General features: G+C 42.4%; 1 protein-coding gene across 9 annotated transcripts in view; it reads right to left on the reverse strand.

Annotated features, from left to right (window-relative positions):
* The window catches only part of TUT4 (terminal uridylyl transferase 4), a 120,948-nt gene extending 118,464 nt beyond the window's left edge, over positions 1–2,484 (reverse strand). For 6 of the 9 annotated variants that reach the window (XM_066376288.1, XM_066376291.1, XM_066376289.1 and 3 more), the window contains exons 1-2: positions 2,468–2,483; positions 1,888–2,040 (exon numbers count right to left, since the gene is read on the reverse strand). The gene's annotated coding sequence lies outside the window, so the exon portion shown is untranslated. Of the gene's footprint in view, positions 1–1,887; positions 2,041–2,467 lie in introns of all 9 variants that reach the window. The other 3 variants (XM_066376290.1, XM_066376292.1, XM_066376295.1) reach the window with 2 other exon arrangements.
* Between the last annotated feature and the right edge of the window lie 5,906 nt (positions 2,485–8,390).

The following is an 8,390-nucleotide window of genomic DNA, read 5'->3' on the forward strand; positions in this document are numbered from 1 at the left end:
ATTTTAAAAGGTCTAAAATTATAATGTGCGCATTGTACTGTTCTAGCTAAATTATCTAAAAATAAATATAATTCTAGGTGTGATTTAGGATTTCCAAAATTGAACTAAATTAATATGTATGATAGCATCTTGTTAATTTAACTGTATTACTAACAACATGACCTAGGAGAATGAAAAGACTTTTATTTTCATTTTGTATTTTAGATACTTACTAGACTTAAAATAGTAAATGTCAGTAGTTTTCACTTCTGCTATTGTACTATATTATCTTAAGGGAGCTTTATTTTTTGATTTTCCACACTCATCAAATGATAAATTACTAACAGGAAAACTTATCTAAATCAGCTTTTTTTTAAACAACTTTCTTTTGTTTATATTAAATGTATTTTAAAGAATAAATGACTTAAAATTTTTCTTTCCCAAAGTATATAATTTTTAAGAATTGTTAAATTTTGTTTATGAAAGCATTATAGCACACTAAACACCAGTGAATTCATTATCTGAAGCACAGCCTTCTAAATAAATCAATTTTTCATAATTTTACAAGTTATGATTAATCAATACTAGGGTGCAATACAGTGAGTGCAGCAATTTTTAAGGAGACATACAAAGGTTCTGAGCCTCAAGAAAGTTTTGGCACACAACTGACTCAAATACGGAATAAGCTGATTGATACTAACCAAAGAAAAAGTCAACTTTTTAAAAAAACCATCTACAATTCACCACCTTGGTATGGCATTCTCTCTAAATTATCATATCCAATTGGTATTATCTAATTTTATTAGCTAATAGTTACCATTACTTTAAAAACAGAAACAGGATATGTTCTGTTTCACCAACTGTTACACATTTCACTACTACAAGATTTAGGGAGGGGGGGGGGTCCTGGAAACAAAAGGTAATATGATCCACTCCAGCTAATTAATTACTAGATGACAACAATACACACACAATTCGAACTGCATTTCTGGACACTAGGGATTACCAAGGGAGTGTAACGTCAAAAATGTATCAAAATGAACAAACATGGTATACCAATACTAAGATCTCGAACAAGGAGCAAAATTCATGTGAGTAAAGATTTGATAAAAATCTTCTGAAAAGAAAATGTTTGACCAATGTTGTTAAAAATAGCAATTCATCCCACTCAGGCACGACCTGAAGTCCCCAAAACGTGCTTCTCTCAGGTCTTAATATCTCATTCTTGTGCAATGCGCATGCCAAAATAACCTAAAATCTCTCGTGGAGGCGTGCAACACACTCAGTGAGGGCTGTCTATTTACAAATTAGAATCTCACAGTTTCCCACGTCAAAAGTGTTCGTTGCCACCATTCCACTGGGGGGCGGGGGAGAGAGGGCGGGCGACCAAGAAACGAGATCCCCAGACTTCTGGCTTCTCCCGACAAGGGCGAGCCCAGAGAAAATATTTGTGATGTATTATATGCGCGTGTGTATTTTTTATATATGTACGTCAGTATCCAAGCAAGAGTGAAAGTAAAGGTACACAAGACAATCGTACTGGACCCGAGAAAGCTCACGCCAATTCCGTTAACTCAAAATCCGCCTCTCAGGTCTACAGGTTTCGGCCCGGGGCCGAGCCTCCTGCTGGAGTTCAAACCCAAAGCGCCCCAATGTCCTCCTCAGGCCGCTCGGGCAGCCCAGGCCACCGCCCCTGCCTACCTTATCTCTGCCTTCCCCTGAGACACTCGAAGCCCACTCCGGCAAAGAAAAAAGTGTCAGGCCACAAGGGAGCAGCTGAGGCGCGCTCCGGCGGGGCCACCGACACCTGCGAGGCGCGGCACCTGAGGGCGACCAGGGGGCGGCCCGGCCTTGCCCGAGCACACCCCCTCGGCGCCGGGCGCTTCGCGGCGGCCGGAACCTCCGTACCTGCGAGCTACAGGCGCGTGCGGCGCCTCCTCATCTCAGGGGCTCCCGCTCCCCGCCGCCTCCCGCTGCGGCTGCTGCCGCTGCCGTCGCCGCCGCTGGAGGCCGGGACACGACGAGCTCAGGACTCCACCGCCATGTCCGCCGCGCCGCGAACTGCATTGTGGGGGGGAAGGGAAGGGGAGGGGGAGGAGGGAGAGGGAGAAAAAGAGGAGGATCAGCCTAAAGGAGGGGGACGTAGAAGGAGAGCCGGGAAAGAGGGGGAGGGGAGGGGGTAAAGGAGAGGAAAAGGAGAGGGAGAGGGAGAGGGAGGGAGAGAGAGGGAGAGAAAGAGAGAGGGAGAACCCTGAATGGAGTCCTGCCCCGGGGTGGGATGGGACCTCGACGCCGGAGAGACCCTGGAGAAGAGACGCAGGAGAAAGGTTCAGGCGTGCCCCCTCTCTTGGTTCTGTGGGCCCCTGTGCACCAGTTAAAGCCGGACGGGAGGAGTAAACGCCGATGGGGGAGGGGCTACGTTCGAGGGCTAGTCGTGAATGCGGCAGGAAACAATGGGGAGGGGGTTGAGGTAAAGCCGTGCACTCACACTCACGCTGTGGGGAGGGGCGGGCGCGGGAGAACTCTTGTTAGCCTGCGTGGAGGGGGCAGGGCGCTCTGGCGTCTGGGGGAAAGCGGAGAAGTCAGCAGGGGCTCGCGGGGAAGGCAGGGCCAACGAGCCGGGGTTCGGAGCCTGGCTCCACGCCGGGGCCTCACTGAGGAGCGGCGTAAGGGTGCCGGCGCGCCTGAGGAGGCGGGGGTCGCGGCGCTGCCGCGTCGCGCCGCTCTGCCTCCCGGGCTGCATGCTCCCTGCCGAGGCACCCAAGGAGGCGGAAGGGCCCGAAAGCCAACTCCGCGCTTCATTCAGAGAGTGGTCCTCCTGGGGAAGGAAACCTGGCCTTAAACGTGCATGCACCCTCTGGCCTGGCTACCGACTAGCCCCACCTGGGCCTTCACGGACCCTGGCGGCTAGCACGGGCTTAAGAGCACTAGCGGGAAGCTAGACAGAGGAAGACTTCAAGAATCTACCACACACACACACACACACAACCCCCGCGCCGCCCCCATTCATCTTTACCACCAGCACACCAAAGCTGAAAAATCTGAAGAGCATCCCCCTTGGAAAAAGGTTTACGAAATCATTTCTTTAGTTTCACACAGGTTTGGAATCCACTACCATCCATGGGCCCCCTTCCCCAGCCTACTCCTTTTAAGTGTCAGGTCCCTCCACATATATAGTTAAAATCACAATCTGAGAGAATTTATGGTTTGGTAGTTTTTTAAAGACCCCAGCCTTGGAGATTATTCAACCACTACTACCTCCGTCCCCAAAGCTAGACAATTTACACAATTAGGATCCTTACATTTGACAAATGCTAGGCAGAAAAAGGATATTGGGGTGGGGATGCTAAATCTTAAGTATTTGCAAGATACTGCTTTATAACTTTTCCTATAATATGACTCAAAGATGAACCTGTAAGAGGTTAAAGAAGGACATTCCTCTCTACTTAGTCCATCTACTTTCCACTACACTCTAAAACTGGATACCTCGTTTATTTGTTTATATCTACATGAATTGGTGAGAAGGGAGCAAGCATTGCCCACTAAGGGCATTTTAGTAAGGACTTTACATACTTCATCATTTAATGCTCATCACAATCCCATGAAATTGGAACTATTACAAATGAGAAAACTAGAGCTCTGAGCATAAGCACATTTTAATCCTACCTATCTGATGCCATAGGACCTCAGTACAGTGCATAGAGTAGTAGTGGATTTCAATTCAAGAGGGCCTTTCCTGGCTTCAGCACTTAGTGACATGGCTTTGGGCAAATGCACCCTCCGAGTTTCCTCATCTATAAGTTTTTAAAGTCAAGAAACCTACTTTATGCCCAGCCTGTGGTGGCACAGTGAATAAAGCATCAACCTGGATTGCTGAGGTCACCAGTTCAAAACCCTGGGCTTGCCTGGTCAAGACACATACAAGAAGCAACTACTATGAGTTGAAGCTTTCCACTCCTCCCCCTGCCCTTTCTTTCTCCTATCTCTCTAAAAAACAAAACAAAAACAGTAAAATCTTTTTTAAAAATTAAAAAAAAAATTTTTTTTAAATTAAAAATTTAAAACCTTCACAAGGATGATGTAAGGAAAACAGGACACAAAAGTTAAAGCCTGTAGAGACATTAAGATGATACCAATACGCCCTTCATTTTGTAATATCAGTGTCCTTGGAACAAGTTCAATTGAATAGAATTTACTGATTCCTTAAGAGCAAAGCATTCAGGTAGGTGCCTAGGAATACAAAGGCAAACCAGATTCCCATTCAAAAATTTCACCACTGAGCAAGGAAGATGATTCTGTTGAGCTACCATAAAAAGCAATAGGTCATATGAACAAAGGCTGAGCTAATACAGAGAAGAGTGTGATAAATTATACTTGCGATTATATGGAAGCGACTTTCATGGGAGAGGTAGAAGCTGGACCTTGGAGACTTGCCTGCTATGTGCCAGACACATGTATGCCATACAGAGAACATAATTTAGTCTGGAATGTGCAGAAGATAATGCGTCTAAAAACAAACAAACAAAAAATGCTGGGGCCAGACTCAGAATCTCAGTGCCTCTCTGCTATCCTTTTCAAATAATTCTTCTACTACCTTTCCTATTTCTCAAAACCCAACTCAACTCCTTCCTTCTTTATTAAGTCTTCCTGATCACCCCCCTCCACTGAATGTGAAAACTCCATTCTCTGAGTCCCTACCTTTTACTTTTGTAGGTCTGACTCAAATTATAAATGAGCACAAATACTTCTATTTGTATTCCTTATAATACCTATATATTGAGTTGAAAAGTTTAGCAACTACAATCCTCATCACAACAAAGTATGTATAGAACAAGAGTTATTTCTGTGTAAAGGATGAGGAAACTTTGGGCATAAGAGACTTAATTAGTGGCCAGGGTCATATATACTGCTTACAAAAATTAGGAGATATTTCAATGCTTCATATTCATTTTTAAATATCCCCTAGTTTTTGTGAGCAGTTGTAGTTAAGTCACAGGCAGAACCCAAATACCAGTCCTGTGTGACTCGGTTCTTTCCACTGAATCACAAACAACTTACTGAGAAATAAAATAATAAATGTTTGCTTTGTAAAAATACCCTGAAGATGTATCTGATACTTGCAAGAAAGACCTCATGATTGTGGTTAAGTCTCCAAATTTAGCTTTTCAATCCAGCAGTTCTAGGAACTTAATTTTATCCAAACTCAGGTGAAAATTATTTGCAGCAAAAATCTTATATCATCACATATATTGGGAAATATAACTTCCTAGTCGATCAATATTCACATTCTATTCTCTTCCTAGGTGATAGAAAAACCTACTCCAAAAATAATAATATTGGATAAAAGGGCGATGTGGTAGGTCAGTTAAATGAGAACAAGAAATCTCAAAGACAAGTGTGCTCAAACCAAGTAGATCTGCTGGTAGATAATAAAAACAAATCATAAAGGGTCATATATCCATGCCATTCAGGGGGAAAAAGCAGGCTTTATCCTGTCACTAACAGACTGTCAATGAATATTTGTAAGTAAGAGAGAGATATGATCAGATCTGCTATAGATTTTTTTCTGAGACCCTTTTTTTCCCCATATACCTGATTTCTTCAAAGAGAGAGACTTCAGTGGTTGTTAACCTTTTATAGACACTAGTTGATGATGAGCTCAAGTCAAAAGAGTGTATCACCCCCACAATGTGGTCCTAACCTTGTCTTCTTCACGTTTGTATTCCCAGCACACATAGAAAGTACCTTGAAATTCCTTGTTGACAGTCTACATTGACTATAGAGCAGATGATATGTTCAAAGTTTAAAATTTTTGTGATTTTTTTTTCTTGTGATTCTTATAAATAATATATACCATAATACCAAAGCTCCTAAGGTATGCTCTCACCTCAATGATAGTGTAAGGATCTATTTCTCTTTGACATTTTACATTCTTAAACTAAAATATATTAAGTGCCTATTACACAGTAAACATTCAACAAAAATTAATTTCCTTTCTCCTTGAAATTGAGTTTCTTCTCATCTGCTCTAGTTTGGATTTCATGTGTCCTGAAACTCACCTTAGAACATGTATATACTTGCTACCCATTGATTCTATTTAATTTGTTCTGAGGATTCTATGTGTGGAATTTTAAACTATAGCCACACCCTTTACCTTACTTCCTTGAAACATTAGAAAGAATCTTTTTTTTTTTTTTCAGAGAGAGAGAGGGATAGACAGGGACAGACAGACAGGAACGGAGAGATGAGAAGCATCAATCATCAGTCCTTCATTGCGCGTTGCAACACCTTAGTTCATTGACTGCCCTCTCATATGTGCCCTGACCGTGGGCCCCAGCAGACGGAGCAACCCCCCGCTGGAGCCAGCAACCCTGGGTCCAAGCCGGTGGGCTTTTTGCTCAAACCAGATGAGCCCGCACTCAATCAAGCTGGCGACCTCGGGGTCTCGAACCTGGGTCCTCCGCATCCCAGTCCAACGCTCTATCCACTGCGCTACTGCCTGGTTAGGCCAGTCTTTTATTTTTTTAAGGTGGCATTTATTTATTTATTTATATATTTTTTTCATTTTTCTGAAGCTGGAAACAGGGAGAGACAGTCAGACAGACTCTCGCATGTGCCCGACCGGGATCCACCCGGCACGCCCACCATAGGGCGACGCTCTGCCCACCAGGGGGCGATGCTCTGCCCCTCCGGGGCGTCGCCATGTTGCGACCAGAGGGTGGCTTTTATTAATGTGAATAAAATATGAGAGTAGAAATAGAAAGGACATTAGAGTTCATGCAGTTGCATATGTCAAGAACATAAATTCATGGCAGGAGATGATACTATAAAGGTAGCCCAGGACCACATCATCAGAGCCATGTATGCCATTTTTTAAAGCTGGCTTTTATTCTGAAGTTAATGGACAATAATAGAACATTTGCAAGTAAGACAGAGAGATGATCAGACCTCCCTTCTACAGCAAAACTTACAGGTGGTCATTCAACTTCTGTTAGAATATTTGTAGTTATAGAGAGCTCATTCCTTCCCAGATCTATCTATCCTAATCTAGCCTAGATTTTAGAAGTTCCTCTGTCTCTGAGTTGAAATCTCCTTCTCTGTGTCTTTTATAATTTATTTTTTTGTAATTCTGACCTCAAAAGTAACACCAGATCTCTTTTTCTTCATATATAAAAATAAGGCTGTGGGGAGCATGTGAGATCTTGATCTCCACCATATTTTTCAGTTTGGCTCAAATAAACTCATAAAAATTCTGTAAATAAAATAAAATAACACAAAAAATTTTAAAATAAAAATAAGAATGTGAACTAAAAGAATTAGGGCAAGAAAAAGGTCTAAAAGTCTATATTTCTGACATACATTCTTTTTAAGTCAGCTGTTTTACCTTCCTCTAAATCAAATTTTCTCTCTTTTTTGCAAAAACAAAATGAGATCCAATTCCATTCTAACAGTGTCCCTATGAACAATTGTGGTGTATTGGGACAGTCTGTACACTGATTCATCTTTGTATCCCATAAAATATCCTGTACTCTGTCCAGAAATAACCCTTGTATATATGGTTAAATGATTTTCCACAAAGGTGCTAAGTCCATTCAATGGGTGAAACACAGTCTTTTCAATAAATGGTGCTGGGAAAACTAGATATTCACATGCAAAAGAATGAAGTTGGACCTTTACTTAACATTAAATAAAAAAATTAACTCAAAATGGATTCATGACCTAAAGTGTAAAACCTAAAATAATAAAACACTTAGAAGAAAACATAAAGCAAAAACTTCACAACATTGGATTGGATATAACATCAAAGGCACATGCAACAAAAGACTATATAGACAAACTGGACTTCATGATGATTACATATTTTCGAGACCCTGAGATTGCCAACTTGAGTGCGGACTCATCTGGTTTGAGCAAAGCTCACCAGCTTGGACCCAAAGTCACTGGCTCAAGCAAGAGGTTTCTCACTCTGCTGTAGCCCCCTGGTCAAGGCACATATGAGAAATCAATCAATGAACAACTAAGGTGTCGTAACAAAAAGCTGATGATTGATGCTTCTCATCTCTCTCCGTTCTTGTCTGTCTGTCCCTGTCTATCCCTCTCTGACTCTCTCTCCCTGTAAAAAAACAAAAAAAAAACCAAAAAAAATTCAGTATCAATAGAGTAAAAAGGCAACTCATAGAATGGGAGAAAATATTTGCAAATCGTATATATGAAAAGGGATTAATATCCAGAATATAGCCTGACCAGGCAGTGGCGCAGTGGATAGAGCGTTGGAATGGAATGTGGAAGGACTCAGGTTTGAGACCCCGAGGTCGCCAGCTTGAGCACGTGCTCATCTGGCTTAAGCAAAAAGCTCACCAGCTTGGACCCAAGGTCGCTGGCTCGAGCAAGGGGTTACTAGGTCTGCTGAA

The sequence above is a fragment of the Saccopteryx leptura genome, chromosome 3, assembly GCF_036850995.1.
Source record: "Saccopteryx leptura isolate mSacLep1 chromosome 3, mSacLep1_pri_phased_curated, whole genome shotgun sequence".
NCBI lineage: Eukaryota > Metazoa > Chordata > Mammalia > Chiroptera > Emballonuridae > Saccopteryx > Saccopteryx leptura.